Source organism: Fragaria vesca, linkage group LG4 (assembly GCF_000184155.1).
Source record: "Fragaria vesca subsp. vesca linkage group LG4, FraVesHawaii_1.0, whole genome shotgun sequence".
Lineage (NCBI taxonomy): Eukaryota > Viridiplantae > Streptophyta > Magnoliopsida > Rosales > Rosaceae > Fragaria > Fragaria vesca.
The window spans coordinates 1461790-1482037 of NC_020494.1; positions in this window are offsets into that span (position 1 = coordinate 1461790).

Below are 20248 nucleotides of genomic sequence, written 5' to 3' on the forward strand. Positions count from 1 at the left end.
TTCATATATCACCAAAATTCGTATAAAATAACAGAAATATGAATTCAACATATGTAAACTATAAAGGTAATACATTCTTTTTTATTACAAATTAATGTATTACGTCCTCTAAATTAAAACTAAGGCTCGTAATTGGAATCATCCGATGAGTCTTCTTCGGTGTCAGAATTAATTTCTGGTAATCTATGCCTTTCCTCATCGCCAGAGTTTTCGTCTGTTTCTTGATTTGGATCAACATCAATAAGCCTTGGCTCATCATCACGAATTCGCACCGAACGACCCGCTTTAAAATTATTAAGGCGAACGGTAGAGGAGTTAGGAATACCTATTGCGGTGGGCTCTTGATACGCAACAACTTCTTCCTCGTCTTCGGCCTCTCCAAGTGTAGCCGCCCGGTAAATGTTTCGAGGGTGCACAAGGTTGACTACTTTCCACGTGTCACCCTTAACAAGGTCATCAAGATAAAACACTTGTTTTACCGATATGGCAAAAACGAACGGGTCATCTTCGTAACAACTTGTAGTAGTGTTCACCGATAATATTCCGTACTGATCGGTCTTCATGCTCTGCGGCCTAGTATTAAACCATTTACACTTGAAGAGGTGCACTGTCATGCCTTGCCCATAAACGAGTTCCACCACTGAATGGAGAACACCGTAATAGTCAACTTCATTCTGCCCACCATGCGCCATCACCCCAGAATTCTGTGTTCTCCGTCTGTTCTCTCTCTGTTCACATATAAATTGCACGCCATTCACCTTGCACATCGGATAAGCTCTTGATATTATCGGTTTCATCGCTAGAAGTCTTAGTTCGTGCGACCAATTTGGGTGACCATCAAATTGAATATAGTTCATCTACAACCAACCATTCAACTGTAAATATAGATAATTATGCAATAAACATAAATACGTACAGAAATATTAAATTACGTACCCAGCCGCTAAAATAGTTTGCGAACTCCCTGTTGTGGTACTCGAGATCACCTTGAATGTCTAGACAATATAGATGGATGTCTTTCCAGTATTCAACTTCTGGACAGTTAATCAATATCCACCAGTGGGCAATGACTAGCTCATGTGGTTGCAACTTGTAGGAGTCTGGCAAACTTCCATAAACTTCAACATCACTGGAGAGTATGGAAAGATTGAACTTCGGTACATCTACCGATATAATTTGTGGAGTTTCCTTCAACGCTCCTAAATACAACTTCATGTAGGTGATGCACTCTTGCGCAATATATGCTTCAGCTATACATCTTTCAGGCGCGAATTTATTAGCCACATAATCTTTGTAGTCTCCAAGTTGCCTATAAATCAAGTTGCAAAGTGTTATGATTATTGAACATGTATATTGAGGAATTCAGGTGTAAAAAACGAACCTTTCCATGGGATACATCCAAGTGTAGTGTATTGGACCAGTAAACAACAATTGCTCGGGAAGATGGATCCTCAGGTGAGGCATGATGTCAAAAAAATTTGGAGGAAATATCCTCTCAAATTTACACATGATATAAATGATGTCCTCTTGCATTTTCTGGAGGTTAGATTTTTTCACTTCCCGTGTGCATAACTTCTGGAGGAATCTTGCCAACGCTACTAATGGCTCCACCACCTGACGGGGAAGGAACGGTCGAGTGAAAACAGGGAAGAGACGTTGTAGCAGGATATGACAGTCATGGCTCTTCAACCCGTACATCTTATTGTCCTGGAAGTTCACACACCGGGCTATATTTCCTGCATAGCCTGAAGGATACTTCACACAACTCATCCACCTGAAAATTACGTTCTTCTGGTTAGGCTTCACGGTGTAAGGAGCTTGAGACATTTTTTTCTTCCCTTCTTTCAACCACAGATGTCTTCTTATAAGCATTTTTTGTAGATCAATGCGTGCCTTAGAACCGTCTTTCGTCTTCCCCTCCAAGTTCAGCACTGTGCCCACCACACTGTCGCAAACATTATTTTCTATGTGCATCACATCTAGGTAGTGCCTGATCAACAACTTACTCCAGTATGGGAGTTCCCAGAATATGCTCTGATGTGTCCAGAATTTGTACCTGTCGGGTCTTTCAGGTATTGCTGCCACAATATTGGGATGATTGCTGAGCTGCCCAAAATTGTACTCATTAAGCATTGCTAAAATTTCTTCCCCTGTCCATCTTCTGGGAGGCACACCGTTTTCTACGGTCCCATCAAATGCCTTGTCATCGAACCGCCATTCGTGATTATATGGAAGGAAAGTACGGTGACCTAATTTGCATATCTTGTTGCAATGACTACTGATCCCCTCATCGCTAAGGCACTCTAGACAAGCCTTGTATCCCCTAACAACGTTGCCCGACAACATCCCACGGGCAGAAAAATCACTGATGGTACCAACAACCATGACATGCATCTGGAACATCTCGTGCATGTACTTGTCATAAGTGAGATGACCAACATCCCAAAAAAACTTAAGCTCTTCAATCAAAGGTCTCAAATACACTTCGAGACACTTCCCTAGATAACCGGGCCCCGGAATCAACAAACTCAACATATTGTATTCCTTCTTCATGCACATCCATGGAGGAAGGTTGCATGGTACCAAAATCACCGGCCATACACTGTATTGAAGACTCATGTTGCCATAAGGGTTGAACCCGTCGGATGAGAGCCCGAGCCTCACATTTCGAACCACTGACGCAAAATGAGAAAACTCCCTGTCTATATGCTTCCAAGCCTCCCCGTCAGCAGGGTGTATAAGTGTATCTTCGTCATGCAATTCCCTATCAGTGTGTCATCTCATAGCTTCGGCCGTGTGTGAAGACATGTACAACCGCTCCAGCCTATCCCTCAACGGGAAATACCGAAGTACCATCACAGGTTTCCTATTGCCTGCAGGAGTCAGCTTATACCTGTCAGTTTGTTGTACTTGTCAATACCAGCAGTGTTGACCCCTCTAGGGAAGGGCTGCACCGGCTCAGGCACATACTATCCTTGAGCGCATACACCGCTCTCATAAAGACACATGTCGTTGATGAACGTCGTTGTTGGATCGTTGGATGTACTGCCCGTCTCAGAAAATTGCCCATGATCATGCGGACCCCTTGATGATGTTTCACCGTGATATAACCAACATGTGTACTTCTCCCAAAACCCGTTACTCTTCAGGTGCTGCCATACTTTGTCAATCGCAAATGGATGCATATCGCTGCGACACTGACATTTCGTGCACGGGCAATAGAAAATTGTATTCCCGTTAGCATTAGCCAGAGCATATTCCAGAAAACTCATAACTCCTTTACATATCTTTTGTCCCATTTTGGAAGCGAAATCCAACTCTTATCCATATCCTGAAAATATAACAAAATATATATGTATAACTCTAATTAATTAAATTCCATATATAAAATCTCAATTCATTTAGTATTCTACGTACTACAACTAATTAATAACAAATTAATTAACACAAATATATATATACTTAATAATTACATAACAATATTATATATTATTATATATTAACAATATTATATACTTAATAATTCCCATCTCACAACTGAAATTTAACAATTTATGATATCAAATCAATAACCCTTGGAAAAAACATAATCTAAACACCTTTTCCTTACCCAAAACAGGATGATCACTTAAGAGGTCGGCATACGGAGGCATAGTCTTGAAGATATAGACATTTATGGCACAATACTGTCCATAAATAAGATAAGAACAACTACCTCACAAACCTAATTAACACATAGCATCTAAAACATATAATGCTAATGGATCCGCTGCGGTCGGACCATCATTCTATAGACACTAAGTATGACCAAGTATATGAGGTAGTAATTAAAGGAGAAAGGAACGAATAACCTAATGCTCTGATACCAACTGTCAGGACCCACCCCGAATTTCACCCTGAAATCCGAAGTAAATCCTATGGGGAGCAAGGAAAATTTACCGAAAATTTGGTATAACCTCTCTTGAAAATGGACAACCCTTCCTTATAAAACACTTGCAAACACTTCTAACAATCCAAATCCAACTTTATACTTCTGGAGCCTTTGTGCTCCCCAAATTCACAACACCTCCCAAATTATTTACCAATATAATAAAAATCCCCTAACCAACAATTCATAGGTTCAGAACAATTCTAACAGTGAAGGGAAGATAAATATATATATATATATATATATGAGCAGAAGCTATACGAAAGACTATGCCTTGACTCCATGTACTCCCAACCCCAACTATGCCAACCTGCAAACTAGGCATTTAAAAACGAAGGGCCTAGGGGAAAACATTTGAAAACATTAGAGTGAGTGGATAAAAGTAAATTTAAGAGAAATGAGCAACAAATAACTTTATGCTTTCCCGATTAAATTTTCATAGAGAAGATATGCTGCGAACGACAAGCTCAAAAGCTTTTAACTCAAAAACTGGCAATTACATGACTGCTCCGGCTAGTCTCCAAAACTTTATAAGATAGAGCCTCTCAGGTTAAAATATAAAAATATGTATGTATTTACACTTGTCATATTCTTTGTATGAATTCTTATGAAGAAATATAAGAAAAATAGAAATTCATACAAGGCTACGACACTTGCGTCTAACGCTCAAATCACGTCATAATAGAATTTTACCTTATTATGCCAAAAGACTGTCACACCCCGGTTCTTAAGTTATTTGACGGTTATTTATGTTTGGTTTTATCTTGGTTTTTTACCGTGTTAAGTAACTGTTTACTGTTAAGGACCCTATAGTTGACTTTTTGTAGAAAAGTTATTTTGGAAAAATTTCTGTAAGGAAGTTGTAGAGGACATTAATACAAGTTCATAAACATGCTATACGTTAAAATCGGAGTTAGCATGAAAAAGTTATCAACTAAAAGGGTAAATTTTGAGTTGGTAAAAAGGGGGTAAAATTTAGTTGGTTTTATTTTTTTTGGTTGGTGTTTAAGTTGGACTGGGTAGGTGTGGAGAAGCCCAACACCCACCCACACACTCTCTCTCCCGTGAACTTTTCCCGACTCGCCGGAGACCCAGCTTCTGTCCGCTGCCGTCCAGCCACCACAGACCGTCGGACACAGCTTTGTTCGTACCCCCATCATCTCCTCTCCCTACCTGGGCTAGTGTCCGAGCCGACGATGCCGCCGGATAGGAGGGAAACTCCCCTAAAGACCCGACTGCCTCTTCGCCGGAGCTCTCTCCTCCGGCCACCATAGTGTTGCACACGCAATTTACGTGTGCATCTATACTTAATTACCTTGAAATTAGCAAGTACTCGAGCACTATTTGTAGTATTTACTTTGTTTTCTTCATTTGTAGGAAATTATGGTCAAAAGAAGAAAAAGACATTAGAAGTGGCTAATTGAGAGAAAAAAGACAATTTCCAACTTAAGGACAAAAGTCAACGGGTTGACCTTCGGGTCAACGGAGTCAACTCGGACCAAGACCAAAGAAGCCCACAAATGAAGACCCAAGCCCAAGACACAAGACCAAAGAAGCCCACAAGTGAAGACTCAAGCCCAATTGTGTTGGATTTCATTTTACCCATTTTCTCCTTGTTTTTGAGCCATTGGATCTAGGTTACAAGTTTAATCTTGACCCTTGAATCTAAGAGGCTATTTAAACACACTTTCACTCTCATTTCAAAGAGGCTGAACCGAGTTTAGTATTTATTATCACCCAATTTTGAGTATTATTTCCCTTGATTGTTGGAATAGTATTTGGAATTGTGGGTAGCATAATTGTTATCGCAAATACTCTTTTCGATCTCATTATTTGTGGTAATGGTTGCTAAACTAGGATAGGCAAAACCAAAGTGTTCTTTCTCCCACTAACTTTCACTTATGGTTTACCTCCTATTGTGTGACAATCGATTTAGCTTTCTTTTCGGTCTCTTAATGCTAAAAGGAAATCCGGCAAAACATTGAAGCATCTTTTGAGTTAATCATCATTATTGCCATATGATTCTTATTTGGGTAGAGAACCTTGAATTCCATGGTGACCCTTGGGTGATGCATCCCATCCTTCTATCTATTTTACTTTTATGTCTTAGTTATTTAGTTTGTTTGTTAGTTGAAAACCCCAAAAACATTATGACACATTCTCTACCATTTCTTTGTAAATCCATTGTGTGAGCCTCATTGTGCATATATGTATAAGTGATTGATGACTTAGACCATAGGATTGCTAGCTAGCTCGTGATCCCCGTGGTTTGATAACTTCGCGTCTAAATATTTCTCACTTCTTTGATGACCGTGCTCTTATTGCGCGTAAGTTGCAATTAGCATCAAATCAAATGGCGCCGTTGCCGGGGATTGGAGTTTAATATCTCTAATCCCTTGGTTTATGGTCATTAGTCACTTGCATGTTTTTCTTGTTAGTTTTTTTTTTTTTTGTATTCTTTGTTTGTGTGTGAAATAATGAAAAATTCTTGGCAACTAGTTGTGCCATAAAAAAAAAAGAATTTTATGCTATATTCTTAATGTATTTCCTACCCTATTTAGCTTCGTTAATTCCTTAATAATGCCATTTCTAGCTTGTTTCTGTGTTGTAGGTCAAAAGAGGCAGTTTATACAAAAGAAGACTAAAACGCAAGAATTGAGCGAAATCCTAATCAAAGGAGGATTCCTGGTGCAGCAAGGAGTCTCATTAAGTCGCAGAATCAAAGGATAAGTCATTTAGGAAACTTTCCTGTTTTGAAAAGGGAAACTTTCCTATTTCATTTTAAGAAACTTTCTTATTTTGATTTAGGAAACTTACTATTTCTAAATCTTTCCTATTCTGACTTTCCTAAAATGATTAGGAAACTTTCTTTTCTAATGAGACAGGGAAACCTTTTGCAGTCAGAAAACCTAATCCAACTTGGAATAGGAATCTGTGAATGTGTATAAAAGGGGGAGGACGAATTCTGCAGCAATCAAGGATTTTATATGTGCTAATCAGAGAATTAAGGGAGATTCTTTCCTTTAAATTCGTCATTTGAATTCTGTTATTCCCTATCATATCTATCTGATTTTATTTCCCTTGCAGGAACCCTAATTATGCACCAAGAAAGGAAGGAAAATCATGGATTTTCATCAAAGGTCTAATTGAGGGCAGAAGAGGGAAAGTTCTTAATCACAGGGATTTCCTTTGGAGAACAAGGAGTGTACCTGGTCCATATTCAAGCCTTATGCAATGGATTACTGCACAAGACATTCCAGAGAATTCTGGGAAGGTATAAATCAGGATTTAAAGCAATAATTCTGCACTGTTGGATCACAAATCAATCAAGGGCTAGGAAGATAGCTAGGGTTCGGCCAAGACAGTATATAAAGCAGCAGAGAGCAACGTTTTTGTCATCTCTTCTTCGCACAGAAAATCAGTCAACAATGTTCTCTTTCTCTCTTCCTTTGCCGAACATCTCCAAGCCAAGAAGCAAGAAGCCGGTGCTCTTTAGGACGTTTCCAAGAAGCTCTGAAGTCCTCTAGGCGTCTGCTTGCTTACACTCTACCGTCTTGAAAGACCTTCGCAGAACCAATAAAAGTGTAACAATGTCTAGTACTTTTTGCTTTCTTCGTTTCTGTTTTGGTTTTTGGATTGAAGTTATGAATTTCATCTTTAAGATTGGATGGATGCTTTGGATCTGAAATTGAGAATTTTCAGAGTAATTTAAGCATGTGTTCGACTTTTCTATGATATTTTATGTTCTGTTTTGTTGCCTTGTTGATTCATTAAATGCATAGTTTTGTTTTCACCAAAACTCTAATCTGCAGGTTAGTGTTGCTATGATCTATACTAAGCTTCTTCAAGTAAGTGTAGATCTTCAGTAGTAAGGGCTATGTAATAATAGCCGAAACCGAGTGTTACATGCTTACAAGTTAAGCAGCTTCCTGTAAACTTGGGCATGTTCAAATTCAAAATTCTATAGCACTTAATGATTCATGTTTAGTGTAGACGGGTACTTTGAGCGATACAAAGTATCGATCGCAGCCTTTGCATGAAATACCCTAGGTTCTAGACTTCTCTGTGCTTAGGAGATAAATTAAGTAGAATTAAAGGAATGCATGACCGCTGCGGCTTGTGTTTTGAGTTTGTTTTTGTCATCACTTGGCGATGAATTTGATTATATGGTTGAGACATGTTGATACTTGCTTGACTGATTCTGAAATTGCTGGTTGATGTGTGTGGAAGATGATCACTTGTATATATTTTACTTTACTTTCTGTTTTCGTAGGAATGTTAGAACCAGATCTCTAAAATCCCCCCCCCTGAAATCCTGTAAATGTAATTGCTGTTTATATTCTGTGATTAACTTTTCTAGTGTGTAAACGCAAGAGCACCTTAAAGTCCCCGGATTAATCGAACCTTATTTACCAATACTACAATTGTCAAAACAGGGTTCGTAATTGTTGCACGCCCGAAAACGAGCTCGTCAATTTTGACGCCGTTGCCGGGGACTTTAAAGTCTCCTACGGTTTTCTTTTAGTTTAAATACTTAGTTTACTCAATTAATTGTAGTACTGATTGTTTGTTTTATTTTCTTTTCAGGTTTATCTCTCATTTGGTAAACTGTTCAGTTAAAGAGGCCGCAAAGCAGAGTTGGGCCTTAACCCTTCATGAGTTCCTTTTCAAGGTGTCTCGAGGTTGAGGGCGGCCCGTATTGTGCTCTTGTTGGATCATCAAAAATATAAGTTGTTCCTAGCTGAGTAAGGGGCATTTTGAGTGGTGCCTAGGCCCGAGTAAGCGACTGGGACCAAAATTGGGTTTCAAAGAGCTATAGACTGTGTGTAAGCACGATAGGGGTTTCAACCTCCGTAGCCCACTGAAAACGAAACCCTCCCAGCCCGTTTCACTTTGGCCTTGCCATTCAAGCCTTCTGAAACCACGGAATTGCTTATGTTTAGATGGCAACAGCTATGTTGCCACCAATACAGTTTACAACTTGAGATATAAATTTGAAGGGTGAATAAAATTTAGAATCAGTAGTGTTGTATTATTGTTGTTTAAACTGTGTTGTAAGTCGCACTACGGTATATTGGATCAAACATGACTATGGATTGGGTAGCTGTTTCAGTCCCATTGCGCACCATTGTCCTCTGTTCCCGTACCTAAGTGTAGAGTTGAAATAAACTTAAGCATAGGATAATGCAGACGTGTAGAGTCTTATGTGTTTATGGAAACTCAATGTTGTTTAACTTGTCTGACTATACTTTTAACTTCTGTAAATTTGTATGTCTTTTCACTAACAATTACTTTGAATGTACAGATGACTTTCCCCAATAAGCCTTCAATCCTGGACACAATCTTTTACTTCAAGAAGGGTGCCACATTTGACAACATGCTTAAGGTGGTACCAAAGTTTGACGGCATTGGAAGTTGGGATGCAGCATCTCACGTTGCACATGTAGAGAACGTGTGTACACTCATGGTTCCAATGGAGCTCAATGCAGAAGCTGTGGCTGTGAACATCTTTCAGCGAAGCTTGAGAAGGGAGGCCACAAAATGGTTTCTTGATGAGCTTGATCACAATGTCACTTGGGACACATGCAAGGAGTTATTCCTGAAGAGGTTCACAAGAGGAGGAGCTGAAAAAGAGCAAGTGCAACCAGCACGTAGGGAAGAGTGGCCACGCCATGTCTATGAAGAAAGGATTGCACAAGCTCAGCCTAGAAAGATCCCAGATCTGGCAAGCTTTCCTTAGCCATCTCTGCTGCCCAAGATGGAGGCCATTTCACCAAAATCACCCCACCTGATCCCTCCCCACAAGATGATTACCAAGAGGAAGAAGGAGGAGCGCATGCAGAAGTTAATTCCCATCATTGAAGAGCTGCAGAAGGAGCAAGTCGTCCTTTTTGAGTCCATCAGCAAGATCAACAAAAGAATGGATGATATGCACTCCAAAGTGCTTGCACTCTTTGAGGAGATATTTGGTGGCTTCTCTCTCCCAGATTCTCCCTCTGCTGCCAAAGGTTGGATGAACAATGTTGATGAAGAAACCCTGTTTGCAAATGAGGATTGAAGATGAAAGTCATCCGTCTTGCTCAAGGACGTTAAACGAGGTGCTCTAGGGAGGCAGCCGTACAAGAAGTCGCACACTTGTGCAATTTTGAGTCTTTCTGTTTTTGTTTCAAATTCAAGTTTTTGGATATTGTAATAGACTTATTAGTGGTTTGTTACATCTTTTTGCAACTATTTTTGGACATCTTTTTCTTTATTTTTACTTTGTTATTTTTATTTTTATTTTTATGAGTTTCATTTTGTGAAAGTTGGATTAATATCTTGTTTTTGAAATGCAGTTCTACTGACTATGAGTCAATTTGCACGAAAATCACAAGTGTTTCTCCATTCTCTGGACACCCTACATCTACTTTGAAGTATCGATTGCAAGGAGCTTTCATTTGAAGGTCAAGGTCGCCTACCTTGAGGCAAGTGCCTAAATTTCAATCCTACCCGAAAGCTGTGAGTATGGGATGCCTACAAGGGGGAGCTTTCTCAACTTTAAACTCTTACTTTTTGTTCATTAGTTTTTATTTAGTGGTTTTGTTGTGAATCCCTGTTTCCATGCTTTATTTTATGTTGCATGCTATATCTTGTTCTACATTGAGGGCAATGTAGAGTTTAAGTGTGGGGGAAGGATTTACATTTTCATTGAGTCTTATTTTGAAAAATATAAAAATAAAAAAAATGTCAAAATTTAAAAATTTTCGCTTGCTTTTTTTTAGTCTTTTGTTTGTTTTTGAGTCATAGGAGCCCTTAACTGTAACGCCCCGATTTGCACCTCATCAAATCGAGCACATTACAGTGCCGCGTTCTCTTAGAACCTAAGCTAGGACCCATCACTCAAGCCCTAAGAACCCGCAAGGCATTTTAATTAAACTAACTAAAGCTTTTATAAATTGAAAATCAAAGTTGAAGTCGGAAGCGTTACATAAATGAGGTGTAAAACATTATAATAAAACAGATTTACTTCCTTTGAATCAAGCTATAAAGCATAAAGCAAAACTAATGCGAAATAACTACTCTAGTAAAACATAGCCAAGATCAACTAAAACATATCTCCTTGATAGTACGGGTAACACTGACAAGAAAATAAAATAAAGTGGCTGACAAAACAAACAACATCGACAAGGTTTCCAAATAAAACACAAGGGAATGTATCGAATAATCAGGATACAAAATGGAAACCTTACGTACGATAACAAATTCAAACAAACATTTAACTTTAACCAAATATGCACACCCAGCTCAACCCAGCTCAATCCCGTTCTTGTGCACAGAACCTGCATCCAAAACTGTTGTAGGGGTGAGCTTTCGTCCTCGCTGCTCAATAAGACTCAACCAACTAGGTTTAGAAACTATTTAATTTATTGGCCAGTATGTGAAAACAAATATAAATATAAATCATGATCAAAGTATAAGTTTCATTTAGAAAAATATCTACGCGCCCAGAATACACAAACTTGATGACCGGTCCTCTTATGCCAACTACAACCTTCCCACAATTAATATCATCCATACTGGCAAGGTGCAGCGAGAGTGTCTATTTACGCCATACCGCCTAGGAGCGACGCCATACCTCAAAAGATGTCAAACGTCCTCCAATCCGTACAGCCCCTCCGGAGGTTTAGGGGATCGAAACCCAAGGAAGTCACTATGCCCCGCTCACTCTCAAGTCATCACACAATATCGAAAATATTGAAAACAAGCATGGCAATAGAAATATTAAATTTTCATAATAAACCAATCACAGCCATGCGATTATTTTTCATATATAATATACGAAAAACCACTAGCCAAGAAGAGTCTAGAATCCCTTACCTGGTATTCCTGGAGTTCGAATCTTTACTCCACAATGCTAGGCAAACACCACGACACTCGAAAACTCGAAAACCAGAGCTCTGTCCGACAAATTCAAATATTAGCTTCTTAGTCCTCAATTAAGTAACTCTTTAAGAACATATAAACATCGCTTGTAATTTTGACAAATAGCCCTTCATTTTCAATATATTCATATATACCAGGTGATCAAATCTTTATTTCTAGCTCAGTTGAGCTTCAGACCCCAAATTGGTATCATATGCAATTGTTAATATTTAATTCGGTTCATGCTGGAAGTATATAAACTGATTCCAATAAAATCACTCATACATGTGCAGTAACTTTCGTTTCCATACTTTTCATCTATATCATGATTTGAACCAAACCAAACACACCTAACAAATATTACCAAGTTCATTCTAATTGCTCATGTGATCACTTTATCAAGCATGTACTCACGGTGGATGATGATTATTCCTATTTACTTTATGTTAAGATATATATAACCCTTAATCAACAAGCTCACATTTAAATTGATAACCAAGGTTCCCTTTAATTAAATTTCAATTCCCAAAATACCATTCAATGACATATCCATCCAAAATATTCACGGTCATGCAATTCAAAGGATTGAATATCAACCACAATCTTGAAAGAAACTCCTCAAAGCTTCCATACACAAATCCTTGTCTTACCTTAATAAAAACATATGAGAGTGGCTCCTCTTTGGTAGACAAAGTAGCTCCTCTAATAGAAGATACGGTGAACTCGCCCACCTCCACTTCTTAATGATAGAACTTAATTCAACTGAAAGTTCTCAGTCAACTCCTTTTCTTCTATTGCGATATTAGAACACAAACATCAATACTCCCTCTTTTCTATTTTTATCAAATAAAAACACCAATCATCACTGCCCCAAGTTCAAAGTACAGAACCGAACTCTTAGAGAAAGACTCTTACCCATGTTTGGTTCCTTGTCTGTTGATTCACTCAGTCCAACTCTCTGCAGCCTTCCCACATCTGACTTCTTAGAGAATCATCATCTTCCTTCTCTACCCAATTAGCTCATCTCCTAGTTTGGATTCGGTTTTCCGTTACCAAATTGTCAACAAACAATCAGAAGTTCAGAAAGCAATCTCTCCCAAAATCAAATTCCGAAATAGATGGGTTCTCGGGTTTTACCTTACAACGACAAGAGAAAGATGATAAAGAGCTTGCTTATCGATTTCCACAACTCAGACTCAACGTCGATGGTACATAGCCGAACAACCCAAACTCCATCCCAAACTCCTTCTCTGTTGTATCCTTGAACTGAAGATTAACATCCCACCATGAATATTGAGCAGCTTTGTCTTCTTGAACATGATTAGAGAGACAAAGAGAGAAAGAAAGAGAGTGTTCGTGAGAGAGGGAGAGAATACGGGAGAAGGTTCCGGTTCTTCTTATCAATTTCTTCATTTTATTTGCCTTATGTGTGAAATCACATTGTTGCCCTCAACTTGACTCTTAGCACATTTTGTGACCCAAAGTGGATTGAGCTGTTCAAGCTCACTTCGAAAATAAAAACTTTCGAGCCCAAACAGAATCAAGTGTTTTATGTCCACAACAGAAATTGTTTACTAAAAGTTATCGGAACTTTATTTTCATATAGCCATAACTTTACGGGGTCTCACATTAACTGTCTATGATGATTAAAATCTTTGAAATTATGGTTAAGATCGCAAGATGATTTCCAACTGATATTCTGAAGTTAATTGAAATGAATGGAAATCATGTGAAACGTAGTGGATATGATTTGAATCTCTGGTACAGAAATGAGCATGCTAAGACAAGTTTTGATTCATATGAACCTTAAATGTGAGCTTTTGAGCCTATATATATGTGCTATTCTTTCTGAGTGATAATTGAAAATATTCTAATTCTTTTTCTTGGCTATAACAGTTGAAAACCTCATTGTTCTTTCAATTCGATTGATTGCCCACCATAGCTTTTAATGAACTAGAGATGACTAGAACTCACTCTTGTGAACTTTCGAAACTTTTAATCATAAAACACTCTGATTTTAGAAAGGATAAATGGAACTTTTTAGGATGATCACCATTGCCAAATAAACTTGTGTCCCTATTTGTGTGCGCTGCACACCCCTTAGTTTGAGCCTCTTTGAGCCTACATTAAGCCTTTTCTTTCATCACCTATGTAATTTTTACCTGAGCTTAGTACAACATATCTCTACCCTTGTCCTTTGGGCCTAGTAGAGCATTTTCTGTGAAGACTGCATGAGGTGACGATGAAGAGCAAGTGTGGGGGAAGGAGTTTCTGTAATGTCCATGTTAATTGAAAAGAAAAGAAAATGCCGTGATAAAAAAAAAGGAAAAAAGAAATTAAAGAATAAAATTTCGGCAGAAAAAGAAAAGAAATACTAGACATTGTTGTTGTTTGTGGATCAGGAGTTTTGATGTAAATGGAAGGCCTAAAATCGAAATATTTGGCATTTGTTATGTTTCATGTTGTGTAAGGAGGTGCAGTGACGTTTTGGAGGACCAAAAGATGTCTTGGTCCTTGTTTTGGCGACATATGGCGTTGGTTAATGCTCTGTTAGGTCCTAAGGAATTTTTGCAATTCTTTGCCCTTAAATTCATACCCCTAGCCTAGCCAAATTTATACCTTGTGAAGTTCCTTTTGATCTAAAAGATGAGTAAAACTTGATCTGTGGAGTTTGTTCCAAGAGTTGAGCCTATGGTATGGTTCATTTGTGTGAATAATCATATTCTTTCATGAGGTTTATATCTGATCTATTGTGCTTTTGTTCATATAAATGCAAGCTTTCTGATTCTATATTGCATACTTGTTGAGTAAATTAGCCAGAAAATCTGAGTGAAGATTGAGTGCACACCTTGTGAGAATGAATCATATTTGTTTGAAACATGCTGAGCTTAAATATCACCATTGTTCTATCAAGTCCTACGTGTAAATATGTGATCTATGTATGGCAGTTAGCTTCTGAAACTTCATGGAATGATTCTTGGTTGAATGCTAATATTGATGCCATGAGAGTAGAGATTCTAAAACAATAGTTATGGGCATTAGAGTTTGAGTGTCTGTTTATGATTTATTTATTTATTTATTTTTTCAAGTCTGTTTGTTTATTTTTGTTTAGAGTCTGTTTGCTAGTTTGGGTTTGCTAAGGCACTAGTAAAAGCTAAGTGTGGGGGAATTTGATACACGCATTTTATGCAATATTCTTAATGTATTTCCTACCCTATTTAGCTTCGTTAATTCCTTAATAATGCCATTTCTAGCTTGTTTCTGTGTTGTAGGTCAAAAAAGGCAGTTTACACAAAAGAAGACTAAAACGCAAGAATTGAGCGAAATCCTAATCAAAGGAGGATTCCTGGTGCAGCAAGGAGTCTCATTAAGTCGCAAAATCAAAGGATAAGTCATTTAGGAAACTTTCCTGTTTTGAAAAAGGAAACTTTCCTATTTCATTTTGGAAGGGGGAAGACGAATTCTGCAGCAATCAAGGATTTTATATGTGCTGATCAAAGAATTAAGGGAGATTTTTTCCTTTAAATTCGTCATTTGAATTCTATTATTCCCTACCATATCTATCTGATTTTATTTCCCTTGCAGGAACCCTAATTATGCACCAGGAAAGGAAGGAAAATCATGGAAATTCGTCAAAGGTCTAATTGAGGGCAGAAGAGGGAAAGTTCTTAATCACAGGGATTTCCTTTGGAGAACAAGGAGTGTACCTGGTCTATATTCAAGCCTTATGCAATGGATTACTGCACAAGACATTCCAGAGAATTATGGGAAGGTATAAATCAGGATTTAAAGCAATAATTCTGCACCGTTGGATCACAAATCAATCAAGGGCTAGGAAGATAGCTAGGGTTCGGCCAAGACAGTATATAAAGCTGCAGAGAACAACGTTTTCATCATCTCTTCTTCGCACAGAAAATCAGTAAACAACGTTCTCTTTCTCTCTTCCTTTGCCGAACATCTCCAAGCCAAGAAGCAAGAAGCCGGTGCTCATTAGGACGTTCCAAGAAGCTCTGAAGTCCTCTAGGTGTCTACTTACACTCTACCGTCTTGAAAGACCTTCGCAGAACCAATAAAAGTGTAAGAATGTCTAGTACTTTCTGCTTTCTTCGTTTCTGTTTTGGTTTTTGGATTGAAGTTATGAATTTCATCTTTAAGATTGGATGGATGCTTTGGATCCGAAATTGTGAATTTTCAGAGTAATTTAAGCATGTGTTCGACTTGTCTATGATATTTTATGTTCTGTTTTCTTGCCTTGTTGATTCATTAAATGCATAGTTTTGTTTTCACCAAAACTCTAATCTGCAGGTTAGTTTTGTTTTCACCAAAACTCTAATTGCTTAGTGTGATAAAGGCATGGAAATTGTTTGTGACTTTGATTACCGGCTAAGGTTTGGTTTGGGACCGAAGGAGTTATAGTTGTGAAGTTAATCGAAATGATTATTAATTTCTGTTGGTCAAACGTGGGTCAAGCCTGGTCAATTTCTGGTCAACCTAAGAGATTCTAATCGAATTAGGAAGAAGTTGAATAGTTAATTTTTATGGGGTCGGGTCTGACCGATTTGTTCATCTGTTTATTATCAGACGTGGGTTTTGGCTATAGAGTGTGAATATTTGGAGGCAGCGCTCGAGAAGTATTCCGAGCATTGGAAGGCTTAGGCCTCATACGGTGAGTGGACCTTTGTTTTAAATAAAATGCATGCTATAGTTCATAGATGAACAATTATTGTTGCGGAGCATTTTGACGTCATTTTATTTTGATGATTTTATTTCTCTTGGAGAGTTACCGAAAATGGGATTTTTGGTGAATATAAATATGTATTTATGAGGAGAGTATGTATAAAAATGCTAGCTAGGCCTATCTGTCTGTCCACCTTAATGGCGTAGCATATAGCCGCATTATGGTGTGACGTGAGCGTTGGACGCGAGCGTAGTAGCCCTATATGAGTATTTAATTCATATAGGGGGTATGGGCACATATTTATACACCCGTCTGTCCACCTTAATGGCGTAGTGTAGCACCGCATTAAGGCGTGACGTGAGCGTTGGACGCGAGCGTAGTAGCCCTATATAGACCCATGAATTTATATAGGGAGTATGGACGTGTGTAAATACATACATATATTATAGAGCCTGAGAGGCTCGACATTTATGAGATAAAAGTTTTATCGCTTGCAGCATGCATTCGATTTTCCTTGGAAATTGTTTTGGGGAAACAAATATTTTATTTGTAAATTTATTTTTGTCCACTCACTCTAACGTTTATTTGTAAATTTATTTTTGTAAATTTGTAAATTTATTTTTGTCCACTCACTCTAACGTTTATTTGTAAATTTATTTTTGTAAATTTATTTGTAAATTTATTTTTGTTTAAGTTGGTAATTAAATTGGGAGATGTTGTGATTTGGGGAGCACGAAGGCTCCAGGAGTTTAAGGTTGGATTTGGATTTTTCAGAAGTGTTTGCATGTATTTATTAGGAAGGGTTGTCCATTTTCAAGGGAGGTTATGCCGATTTTTCAGTAAACTTTCCTTGGAGGTGGTCCCCGCAAGACTTACTTCGGGTTTCAAGGTGAAATTCGGGGTGGGTCTTGACAGATTTCCTGGTTTATTCATATGAGAGTTGTAGATTGTTAGAGATAGAAGTCTATATATTGGTATTGTTTGTGTTTTGGATGGAAGTTGCTTCTAGTATTATAGAGATTGAAGTACTATTGGGTGGGCTTGGAGCCGCGTCTGAGATTAGTAATCTTAATAGGAGTGATTATTTAAGGGGAATCTCCTGGACCTCTGTTTGCGTTGTTGACTACTATCTCTATGTGCAACAAACCAAGTAGCCAACAACCCATGTGCTCTCAATAAACATATATGACAGCCACATTGTGGTTGTTTACATCATGCCCTTAATTTCCTGTGAACTGCCCTTTGTCTAAGTGAGGTCACGATTATTTGACTGTAGACATCTTTCAAAATGCATCACATAACAAAATTTCTATGCCACTTTTCCTATTGCATATTTCCTATAATGTCCATTTGGTAAAGCTGATTAGTGCTTCAGTTATCATGTTTTGATGATGTTATAATAGTTGCATGACTTGTACATATTATTTTATAATTGTAGGAAAAGTTGAAGGAATAGGCTACTATTGCCAAGACTTTGAAGAGCACTCAACACTCAGACATCCCACCAGATCAACTACCTTCTTTGGACTGGCCAACTCAACTAAGTGTTGTCAAAAACGCTATGGGAGAAACAAAAGGGTCTTACCTTCGTGGTATTAGACGAGCAGGCGTCCTAGAGAAGATCCCTATGTCAAAATCTTACCCTTCACGCTCTCGACCGAATAATGAGGCGATATCAGCGATAGAGGCTGCTCGAAAGGAGGCGGCTGAGGCACAAGAGAGGGTCCAAAATGCCGAAAAGATCGTTGAGCAGTCTGCTGCAGATTATCAAGTTTTGAAGTTGCAAATGGATCAAATCATGGCTCGAATAGGGCTACAGCTTATGTGTTCACCCTCAGTCCCAAGCCAACAACCTTGAGACGACGATCATGATAAGGGCCTTAACACTTCTCCGATTAGTTTAGAAAATCAGTAAATTTTTCTAGTTTAAATAATTGTACAAACAATACTACCTAGTATTTCTTTTGGTCGGTACGATAACTTTATTATTATTAGTAATATAAATATTTCGGTTAATTTATTTTGGTTTTACAGTAATTAATTATTTACTTACAGTAATATATTTTTGAGTTATTATATCTCTTAATAATAAAAATAATATTTTTTTTTTCAAAAAAACTAAAACCTAAGCGACGAAAATTTTGTCTCTTAAGATGCTTATTTTTGTTGCTTAAGGGTAAAAATTATATGCCAAAAGTTGACAAGCCAAAAAAGTGTTCTGTCGCACAAGGCTATATCGACAGAAACTTTCGTCGCATAAAATCTAGCGACGAAAACAAGCTCGTCGCTTAACAGTAAAACGATAGGAGAACATACGTCGCTGAACAACTTAAGCGACTAACAATTTTTGTCGCTTAAGTTAATTATTCGTCGCATTAAATCTAGCGACAAAAACAGGCTTGTCGCTAAACTAAAAAGTTTTGTCGCTTAACAGACTTCCAGACTTCCACAAATAATTTATGACTTTATGGATCGTCGCTTAAGCGAACTCCGGCTCACTTGAGATCACCACTGGATTTATCATTGATCCTTGTCTTGTCTACGACACAACAATCAAATTATCATTTACCTCGAAAACTCGACAAACTAACCAAAATTCCTAACCTTCAAATTATAGTGTCTGCACTTCACGGTTTCAATACCAGAGGAAATTACCCAAAATGGCAGCATGAACAATTTATATATCACAAGACACGTCACCACAAAACTCCGATCCGATTTAACGAATTAGAAATGACACGACCCACCCCGAATTTCACCCTGAAACCCGGAGTAAGTCGTGCGGGGACCACCTCCAAGGAAAATTTACTGAAAAGATTAAGAAAATCTCCCTTGCAGATGGACAACCCTAACTCGAAAATTCCAAGTTACTCTCTTAATTCAACACGTCCAAACATCACATAATTATCCTCCAGAAATTCTACACATAATATACAATAATCCCAAAGTATTCAGAGCTACTAAACACAAGCGGAAGCAAGAAAACACGAGTAGGTTAAACATGTAACCTACTGATGAAAACTGGCGGAAATGCGGGTGACTATGCCTCGTCTCCTACTAGATCCAACCCGAACTCTGCAGACTGGGCAATTTAAAACGAAAGGCCCAGGGGAAAACATTTAACAACGTTAGAGTAAGTGGACAAAAATTAAAATAATAAATAAAATATTTATGTTTCCCCAAATTAATTTCTAAGGAAAAATTGAATGGATGCCGCAAGCGATAAAACTTTTATCCCATACATGCCGCAACGGCGGCCGGAGGCCAATTCCGGCGACCTCCAAAACCTATGAAATTTTGACAGAATAATCCTCTCATCAAGCTCTACAACTTTCATAACTAGTACAAACACCAATTCCAAGCCTAACTAGGGCAATCGACTAAAAACATCAAAAACGCCATAAAACTTCCACCTCAAATTTCTCCTTACCTAGCTCAAGAGGGAGTGAGTCCTTTTAGGGCAAGGCTGCTGGGTTGGAGGGCTACAAAACCATACCAAGCTTGCCTGGATTGGTGGCCGGAAGAGGGAGTTCCGGCGACGTGAACCCTAACACAGTCGGACCTCTCGGGCTCGATATCACCCTCACGGCGGCGCTAGGGAAGCTGTCATCGGTCCAAGAAGGTTGCTGGGTTGAAGACCGATCGATTTGGACCGGTACGGCGGTCTGGGGTGGCCGGACGGCGGCGGTCTGGCGGTCGGAAAACCGGACAGCGGGAGGGGCTCGGGAGAGAGAGAACCG